The sequence below is a fragment of the Ipomoea nil genome, unplaced genomic scaffold, assembly GCF_001879475.1.
Source record: "Ipomoea nil cultivar Tokyo-kokei standard unplaced genomic scaffold, Asagao_1.1 scaffold3065, whole genome shotgun sequence".
Classification (NCBI taxonomy): domain Eukaryota; kingdom Viridiplantae; phylum Streptophyta; class Magnoliopsida; order Solanales; family Convolvulaceae; genus Ipomoea; species Ipomoea nil.
This window is the reverse complement of record NW_017619493.1, coordinates 279,553-290,209: the sequence shown is the minus strand read 5'-3', so window position 1 is coordinate 290,209 and position 10,657 is coordinate 279,553.

The window sequence follows — 10,657 nt, the reverse complement described above, 5'->3', positions numbered from 1 at the left end:
CTATAATCTTGAAAGTTGGACAGGGTGACAAGGGGGTTATTGTGTACTATAGCCATTGTTGTAAAAATCGGTCTAAGCGGTTGCTTAGACACATACTGAGCCCTAGGCGCCCCTTGGCCAAAGTGATTTCAGCCCTAGGTCACTTTTAGTCGGCCAATCGACTAACCGACCGAGTTGAGCGCATAACTCGGTCGAGTCGGGCACCTAACTCGACCGAGTCAGTGCCCAACTCGGCTGAGTTGAGCGCAAAACTCGGCTGAGTTGAGCGCAAAACTCGGCCAAGTCGAACGTCTAACTCAACTGAGTCAATGCCCAACTCAGCCAAGTTGGCGCTCGGCTCGGCCGAGTGGTTTTGTTTGCCTGCTAGGCTACTCCTCTTCTATATTTCTCCAACCATGTATTCAACTAACCATCTAACATATGCATTTGACTAGTTAGGGGAATTATAACAGTCTAACAATTCCTAGATCTGAGTGAGCAAAGCGGAAATAATATACTCGAATTACTCGGCCGCCTAGGTGCTAGGTACTGTGAGCTTTAATTTGTCTGGAGAGCCATTCATTTTGAGTTGAAATAATATCTGTACTGGTCTTATATTCAGAGTATCCCTTCAAAAGTTCTCTACATTTATCAAATTTGACAACAGTCTTTAAAATGATTCATATGATTGTGTCTTAAAATTGAGACTAGTCCTTCTCCTTTTCCTTTGAGGGGGTACCTGTTGGGCTGATTGGCTGAATATAATTGTGTATTGTATATATTAAACAGAGAATTGAAATAGCAGTGACAAGTCTTAAACTAACACTTTTGTATCTTTTCCTCTAGGTGGAGTTCAACAAAATATGTCATAACTCATAATAAAATCAAGAAACGATCATGAAATGCTATAGGAGATAACTTAAAGCTTTAGCCAAACCTTTAACTCATATACGTTAGGACAAAGAAATCACCGACCAGGAAGCATGGCATTAAATGCAAAAACTGTAGAATATGAGGCATAAAATCCAATTCGGAGAGCTTATTTCGAAACTAAGTACATAACTCGCCAGATAGAATATGGTGGCTACAAATTCTCCACATTTACTAATATTCCCTTGTCAAAGTTTTGTTGGAAACAAAATAAAGGTGCATTAGCTAAATATAGAGCATATTCTTCAAAAATATAATCCAACACTGTTGATTCTATCTTGTATAAAGTAGCAGAGAAATTAAATAGAATTTTTAAAATCTATACTATTATTAAAAACAAAATCATCTTTTGCGTTTTCCTGCCCAAACTCTTCCACCCAAACAATTAATAATAATAATAATAATAATAAAATGAAAATAATACTTTTTTTTGAATGCCACTGGCCCTATTTTACATTGTAGTATCTGCTCATGTACTTTCTCAACCTACTGAAACACAAAGAGCCAATAACGCCTCTACTGAGGCTCGAACTCATAACCTTCCAAATGGAAGTCCAATCCGGGTACCATTAGACCACATAGTCCTGGTAAATGAAAATAATACAAAGGATATATAATTCACTTATAATGTTAGGAGTAAAAAAAAAATAGAAAATGATCCCTAATTCACTTAATCTATACTATTATTAAAAACAAAATCCTCCTTTGTGTTTTTCCGCACAAATACTTCCTCTCAAACAATTAATAATTAATAATTAATGAAAAGAATAATTAATAATTAATTAATTAAATAATAATAATAATAATAATAATAATAATAATAATAATAATAATAATAATAATAATAATAATAATAATAATAATCTATACTTGTTGGTTTTAGGACTTTTGAGAAGCCCACGGGGTTCCAACACAACCGATAAGTTGATGGATTCACCGGAAGATAAAGTATAAAAAGATAAGTAAGGAAATAAGTAGCCAAGAATTTCTCTATAATTGCTTGTAATTTGTAGGATAGCCTGTACATGTTTTTTGTAGGGATAAAGCTATGTTTGATACATGTAGAGATGAAGCATTGTTGTGGTGTAAGATGAAGCCTTCTTGTTGAGAGGAAGAGTGGTAGAGTTCTCTTCCTGTGTGAGGAAGAGATGGAATAGACTCTTCCTAAGAGTGGAAGAGTGGTGAGGAAGAGTGGTGTGGGAAGAGTGGTATAAGAAGAGTCCTTCCCGTTGAGAGAGAATAGTATGTGGCCCCCTTTTTGCTCTTTGCTTTCCTAGTTTTATAGTAGTTGGATGAGTGGTGGGGCTTTCTTCCCGTTGGTGGGTTGATTTTTTTGATCAGACGAGAGGGGGATACCCAAAATGAACTATGTTCTAACACTTCCCCTCATGGTGTTCTGGGGAATACGCCGAGGCGTCGAAACTCCAATCTTATCATGGTGCAACACTTCCATGATTGCCGGTGGGGGATCCTCGAGATAGCAACATCCGTTATGGTGGACGTTTGCCATTACAGCCAGCCTATCCACCAGGCGATTCTGTTCCATGTAGACATACTCATAGGTGACCCCGTTTCTCTTGCGCAAAGCCTGATAATATTGTGTCTTTGGTCTTGCCCCTCACCTCGTCTATTCAAACTGGCCACCTTAGCTTTGGAGTCACTTTCCATAATAATCATCTGCGCCCCATAACCTCTCGCCATGCGCAACCCTTGGAGGACAGCCCAGGCTTCGACTTCTTCCACTGTACATCTGCCAATGTGATACGTGAACCCCCGAAGCCACGCCCCATGCTTGTCTCGCAGGATGCCTCCGCATCCAGCCATACCTAAACCCTTGACACAGCCATCCACGTTTAGCTTAAACCAACCTTCAGTTGGTTTCCTCCAGGCAGCTTGAAAGGTACCAGCCTTCAGGCTCTGCCCCGAAGCTCCCTGCCTTACCGCAAACACCGCCAACACCTCCTCATCATAGCTCCTCAGCCAGTTCACCTTCTGCTCAATAGCCGATGAGCAATTGTTGAAGACCCCATCATTCCGCCAGCGCCAAAGCCACCATATTCGAATTGCAAACTTCTCCGGCCATCCTTGATCGAAACCCTTCTTCGCGTCTCCTCGTAAGTTAATCGCAAGCCAGTCACTCCAGTTTAAAGATTCGATGGCTTCCCTTACTTTCCGGGGTAGAGATGATTCCCAGACTGGTCGCGCTGCCGCACACAGTCTGAACAAGTGATTTAGATCCTCCCGTTGCCCTGCACAACGAAAACAAGCATCGTTAGATGTAAGGTGTCTTCTGAAGCGTTCGTAATTCGTAAGGATTCTTTCATGCTTCAATAGCCACAGGAACATGCTGATTTTTGCTGGTACCCGTAGCCTCCAAATTCTGCCCCAATCATCATCCTGACTTGTGTTTGAATCAGTAGCAAGCAGGTCGTAGGCTGAAGCAACTGTGAACTTGCCATGGCTGCCCGGCCCCCATCCCAACTCATTTGGCATGCTCTCTTCAGTCAAAATGTATCGAGCTAATCTATCCTTAGGCTCTTTAGGCAACGCCTGGTCTAACATTTCCCACTTCCACCCACGGTCTTTATCCTAGTAGTCTACCACATTAGAATACAACTCAGGTAGACTTAAAGGAGTGAGTAGCTGACCATATAGGGGTTCCCCATTAAGCCATTTGTCTATCCAAAATCATGTTGTCATGCATTTACGCACTACTCTGGTAAGGCCTCTTTCCAAAAAGCCTTTAGCCGCAGTAATACCTCGCCAGGCATTCGACGCTTTCCTACACCCCGTTGCTTTAGAGAGCGCAGAAGCACCCAGCTTTGCATACTTCGATGCAAGAGTTTGCACCCAGAGACTTTGAGTCTCCATATTGAGCCTCCATGCCAACTTCATCATGCACGCTTGATTCATTCCGTGAATTTTCCATAGCCCTAGGCCTCCATTATTCCTTTTCACCGTTACCAAATGCCAATTTACAAGGTGGATTTTACGTTCACTAGTTGCATCACCTCCGCGCCATATAAACCTTCTGGTTCTCTTTTCGATCTCTAGAAAAACGCCTTTAGGTAGGGCCACTGTCTGCATGGTAAACACCGGGATCGCGTTCAAAACTGACTTGGCCAACACGACTCATCCAGCTAGAGAAAGGGTTTTCGCCTTCCAACCTTCGAGCCGCGCTGAAACCCGGTCCAGCAAACCTGAATACGTGCTGCCAACAACCCTGCCGTGAAGGGACAGGACGCCAAGATACCGCCCTAGGTCGTCCGTTTGTGCAATACCGAGCTTAGTCGCTATCTCGTTAGCAACTACCGGGGTCGTGCACTTGGAGAAATGAATCAGAGATTTGTCGAGGCTGATCTTCTGCCCAGACGCTGCACAAAACTTGTTAAGACACCCCTGGATGACTTCTACCTGTTCGATCGAGGCTTCAGTAAAGAGGACCATATCGTCTGCAAAACAAAGGTAGGACAAAATTGGCCCGTTAGTTGCAAATTTCAAACCCTTCCACCGCGCGCGCTCGACTTCGGATACAATAAGTTGACTTAGCCGCTCCATGCAAAGTAGAAAGATGGCGGGGGACATGGCATCCCCTTGGCAAATGCCTCGTTCCGGTTTTATGGGTTCCATGCGCTCCCCGTTCCAGATAATAGACAGACTTGGTGTCCTAATGCACGTCATTATAATTGTCCAAGTATCGTTGAAGCCCGCTTGCTGAAGGGTGTCCTGGATAAAGTCCCACGAAAGCCGGTCATATGCTTTCTCAAGGTCTAACATGATAGCCATATAGTCTGTTTTCCCACGTTTCACCCGCATAGTATGTAGAATTTCTTGGTATATGATCACATTATCCGATATTTGGCGCCCTGGAACAAACGAACTTTGGAAAGGACAGACCAGCTTTAGCAAAATCACTTTCAATCTGTTAGTGATAGTGACGGTAATAATGTTACCGGTAATAATAATATTATAATAACGCTATGTGAGAGAGTAACAATAGTTGTATTGCCTTAGTTTCAGTATAGAAAATACAGTGTGTCCTTTGCTAGCTGAGGTGAGCCCCATTTATACCTAGAGTCCTAACGGTAACAACATGGGACATAAATGGGGAGCCTAAGCCTTTAATTCTCTCTCATCAATGGGGGCTTCAATGCTGGCTTCAATGACAATAAAGGTGGCACCTGTTGGAATTCCTAACCGTTGGAGTTCTGCCCGTTGGGTTCCCATGTGATGCTGAGTCAGATGCCCATTTGTGATCCGGGTCGGGTGCCAGCCCTATTATCCTGTCACCAGTCCCCCCTACTCCTGAGTCAGCGGATGTGTTTGAGTTGACTTGGGAGTAAGGCTGAATCTATCTTGATCCTGTGTAGAATCCTGCTTGATTTAGGATTTGTGATCTTATTTGATCCTGTGTAGAATCCTGCTTGATTTAGGATATGTGGTTTTATTTTCCAAATCACTAATTTGTGCCTTCCAAATCCTTTCCTGCTTCACTTAACTTTTTATCTCAGGCTCCTCTCCAATATAAACCCTTGTTTCTGAGTAGTTTGAGAGCACATCTTCAACAACTTCTACCCCAGCTCTGTAAGTCTCCGTTGTCATTATTATTTTATAATTTATTTACGTATTTAATATATATGAATATACATGTCTTGGTTTTTTTTTTTTTTTTTTTGGATCGAGGCGCCGCGCCTCGGCTTGTGGCCGAGGCGTTGCCTCGACCAGGAGGCCGAGGCGAGGCGCGGCCTCAGCCATCTGGCCGAGGAGTAGCCTCAGCCTCTTTTTTTTTTTTTTTTTTTTTTTTTGTTTGCTTGGCCGAGGCGGACTTCGGCTCTTCGGCCGAGGCACGCCTCGGCCACCCGAGTTGTGTCTCGGCCAATTCGTGGCCGAGGACTCGGTTCTCTATTTTTTTTATTTATTTATTTTTTAATATGCTCTTTTCCTGACAAGCAGTTTTTGTATCCAAGTCTTGCGAGCTTATCTGTAACCGAGGTGAAGTTAGTGTCTTTTGCTTATAATGGATGTTACTCCTTTGATTGATGTCGGAGAACTTGATTTTGATGAGGAATACCTTCTTGAGCATGATTCCCCTCTTTTTGAAAATTTTCCCCCTCTTCCGTTTGTTGTTGATTCACCCACACCTAGGCCCCAACTGAAAAAGAAGAAAAAACGCAAGGCCTCATATTCTGCTCTTGATAAGTCGCTCGTCCTATCCATACGGCCTCAACTAGGGCCACGGGATTGGGATGATATTAGAGGTCTCCTTAGTCCTGACGTTCTGACTCTCCCTCCTAACCCTCAGGGTAATATCACCGACCCACCCCTCGATAAGTATTTTGGGGTCCACCTTCTGTCGCTACAGGTTGGGCTGCGGTTTCCCCTTCATAGGTTTGTGATAGATTTTATGAACCATTACGAGATAGCCCCTGGCCAGCTTGTTCCTAATGGTCACCAGGTGATTGCGGGCTTTCTTTCTATATGTATGGACAAAGGGATAGAACCCACGCTAGATCTTTTCCAGGCCCTTTTCATAGTTGGTAGGGCTTCTTAGGAGGGTAAGGGATTTGTCATGGTTTCAAGCAGGCCGCATTTCAAACTCTTTGAGAACCGTCCTACTTGTAACAACGATTGGAAACCCAAATACGTCTTTGTCACCCTCGTGGGTTGTCCGCATCCATTTCGTGTCACGTGGGGATCCCATTGACGTTGCCCTCCTACCCTCGACATGAGTCCTTCCCTACGCCGAGATGTAGATGATTTACTAGGGGATGGTCTTTTATCGATCGTTGATTATACTACCGAATGGAAGCTCGCGGGCTTAGGCTTCTTGAGGACTCAACCTGCTGCTATTGCACCCCGGGTATTCTTCTGTTATCACTTAGTCTTTATTCATCAACCACTAACTCTAACTTGTCTTCTTTTGTTGCAGGTACCATGTCTTCGTCTTCGAGAACCGGTAGATACTTGTCGCGATCGCAAGAACCCCCCGCCAAGAAGAGCAAGGTAGAAAAAGGTAAGAAGAGCCAAATTGCGGCCGAGGAGGTGATGCCGCCCCCGCTGGCACGCACGCCTACTCCATCCAAGGTCGCCGCGGGGGTGACGCGGCCATCAACTCGCACACCTACGCCTTCTCCATCCAAGGTCGCCGAGGGGGTGACGCCGCCTCCATCAACTCGCACACCTACGCCTTCTCCATCCAAGGTCGCCGAGGGGGTCACGTAGCCTCCATCAACTCGTACACCCACGTCTGTTACCTTTTCCCCTCAACCCCCCCGAGGTGCAAGGAGACACTTCCCTTGAGTCCGGCTCGCGTGTTCGGACCAACTTGATCCGACTGGGAGCGGACGTTCCACCGGGAGCATCGTTAATAAATAAAACTCTTGATGCGGTTGAGTATGCTGCTCGCATTTCTCCTCCTGCGGACTTGGAACACCTCGTCACCATGGATGTCAACATGCTGCAAGAGCGTTATCTTCGACACATTTTTGAGGTCAGTTTTCTCATACTTATGTTCTTTCCTTGCCCTGGCATATCTTACTCTGTCTGTTACTTTCAGGCCCTGCTAGAGGGACAGGTCATTCATGCCCAACGACGGCGAGTGACGGACGTGCTCATTGAGGATGTCAAAATTAGGGATGTGGACAACAAGAGCCTGAAGGACCTGCTATCGATTCCAGAAGGGGCTCTGAGCAAGATGGAAGGCGAGCTTGGGGCGCTAAGGAAGGAGCACCAAGCGCTGTTGGCCCGGGAGGAGGCTCTGAGCAAACTGGCGAGCGAGCTTGAGGTCCTAAGGAAAGAGCAAGGAGCGCTTAAACTTGCCATAGGGAAGGAGCAGGAGGACCATGAGAGGACTCGTGCTGCCCATGCTGATGCCCTTGGCCGGGCTGTGGAGGCCTACAAGAGTTCAGCCGAGTTCAGAGAGGACGCGATGCACTATATGACTCCTGAGGCTATCCGGGAATTCCTCAAAACTGGAGTTGGTCAAGAGGCGGTTGAGGCCGAGGCGCAGGTGGCTTTTAACATTGGGATGTATACAAAGCAACAGCAGATTTTTCCTGTGTTGAGAGAGAAGGTTCCAAATTTTGACCCCGTATCCCTTGGCTTGCCAGTCATAGAGAAGAATCCTGACCCTGATGCCCAGAATGAATCCACCGATGGTGTTACAGATGGTCGTGAGGATTCTTCGGTGGACGAGTTTCACGGTATCGGCACTAGCAACGTCCCTAATTTTCCACTCGATCAGATTGTGATTGAGGAGCTCTCGGACAATGAGTAGTTCGTAGTCATACTTGAGATGTTTCCCTTGCTTTCTAGCTTCGAACAATTTACTTTCTTATGCTTTCCTATGTTTGAACAATTTGCTTTTGTCTTGGAATATTCAGAATAAACCAATTACTTCGGAGTAAAATGTTTTTTTTTTCGGCGTTGGTCGAGGCGTGCCTCGTCCAAACCGTGGCCGAGGCGTGTGCCTCGGCCATCCTAGTTTTTTTTTTTTTCTTTAACAACATGGGCGGACCACGAGGATATTATTTCAGAAAGCTTCGTAAGAGATGATAACGAACTTGCTTTACTAAATAACATGGACGGACCATGAAAATAAAATATTATTTTAGAGAACTTTAGTGTGCAGGGCGGACAGACCGCGAAGTACTAGTTCCAATGATTACTACTACAGGATATTTAGCGAAATACTTGATCAAATGTTCTGAGTTCCATACCCGATCGATCATCCTTCCCCCTGTCGTTTTTAACTTGTATGTTCCTGGGCGAACGACTTCTTCCACGGCGTAAGGACCCTCCCATTTCTTTGCGAATTTTCCCCCCTCAAGGGGTTGGCTGGCTTCCCTTCTTCGCAATACAAGGTCGCCGACTTGGAAATATCGAGGTCGAACTTTTGCGTGGTGGTAGGATTTTAGCTAACGACTGTAGTTCTCCATCTTGGAGAACGCCGCTTCTCTCTTTTCGTCCAAGAAGTTCAGATCCACCCTTTGGTGGAGTTCGTTTTGTTTTGACTCGAACTCCTCCACCCTTCTACTAGGTATGATTACTTCCACCGGGGCCCGAGCTTCAAATCCATAGGCGAGTGCAAACGGGGTCTCTCCGGTGGCCCTTCTTGTTGCCGTGCGGTAGGCCCAGAGGATGCCGTCGAGTTCCTCCACCCAGGCTCCGCCGGCTACTTCTAGCTTTTTCTTGAGGCCGTCGAGGATGGTTCTATTCGCATTCCCCACTTGCCCGTTTGCCTGAGGATAAGTTACCGCCACCCGACTGTGCTTAACGCCCCATCCTGCTAAGAATTCTGAAAATTCTCGTGCCTCGAACTGACGACCATTGTCTGTGATTACCTGGAGAGGGATACCGAAACAATAAAGGATGTTTTTTTCGACGAACCTTTTGCACCTTGCTGCGGTGATGCTCGCCAGGGGCTCGGCCTCCACCCACTTCGTGAAATAGTCGATGGCCACAATGATGTACTTCCTGCTTCCAGTCCCTGTGGGAAAGGCCCCTACCAGGTCAATTCCCTATCTTGAAAAAGGAATCGCGGTGCTTACCGGGGTGTAATTCGTCGCAGGTCGACCTGGTAGTGCCTGGAATTCTTGGCACTTGGGACATCACTTTGTATACTCGGCGCAGTCCCTCAGCATTTTGGGCCAAAAATACCCTTGTAACATGATGCGCCGTGCAATGGTGTACGCTCCTTGGTGCGCGGAGCATACCCCCTCGTGGACTTCTTTCATCACCAACTTGGCTTCATCTGGATATAGACACCTCAGTAACGTGCCATTGTAGGAGCGTTTGTATAGCTTATCGCCCGAGACAACGTAGCTGGGTGCCCGTAACTTTGTTACCTTTGCGCCTGCCTCGTCTTGTGGTAAGGTGCCATCTGCCTTGTATCGCTTGATATGATCAATCCAACATGGCTCCCTAGTCTGCACGGGGAAGACCCACGAAACGTCAATACTTGAAGTCTCGAGGTCTTCTAGCCGAGCGATCTTCCTAATGTGGCTGGGGACTCCAGTACTTAGTTTTGAGAGCATGTCGGCGTCGGCTTTCTGCTCCCTTGGTACCTGATGTATTTCATACCCCTCAAACTCGCGCAAGGTTCTCAGCACCGCGTCTCTGTATTTCTGCATGCTTCCTTCGTTGGCTTCATACTCCCCAGACACCTGGCTGACTACAAGCTTGGAATCGCATCGAATTCGGACCTTTTCAGCTCGTAGTCCCGCCGCCAACCGTAGCTCATTGAGGAGGGCCTCGTACTCTGCCTCATTATTAGATAACTTGAAGTGGAATCGGATGGCATAGTAGGCGTGGAATCCCTCCGCAGTGACGAGCACTACGCCGCCGCCGCAACCTTTGCTGTTGGAAGAACCGTCTGTGGGCAAGGTCCACCACCCTCCATCTTCAGTTTCTACTTGGTCCGTCACTTCTCGAGCTGTGCACTCCACTATAAAGTCTGCAAGAGCTTGGCCTTTGATGGCGGGCCTTGGTTTGAAGTCTATGTCAAACTGACTGAGGTGCATGGCCCACCGTGCCATCCTGGCGGAGCTGTTAGTATTCCGGAGGAAGCTGCCCAACGGCTGGTGTGAGAGTACGTGGATGGGGTGAGCTTGGAAGTAATGGGCCAACCTTTTTGATGAAGTGACTATGTCAATTACTGTTTTCTCCAACACACTGTACCGGAGCTCCGCGTCGTGTAGGGCTTTACTCACGTAATAGATGGGATGCTGAGTCCCTCATTCTTCCTTGA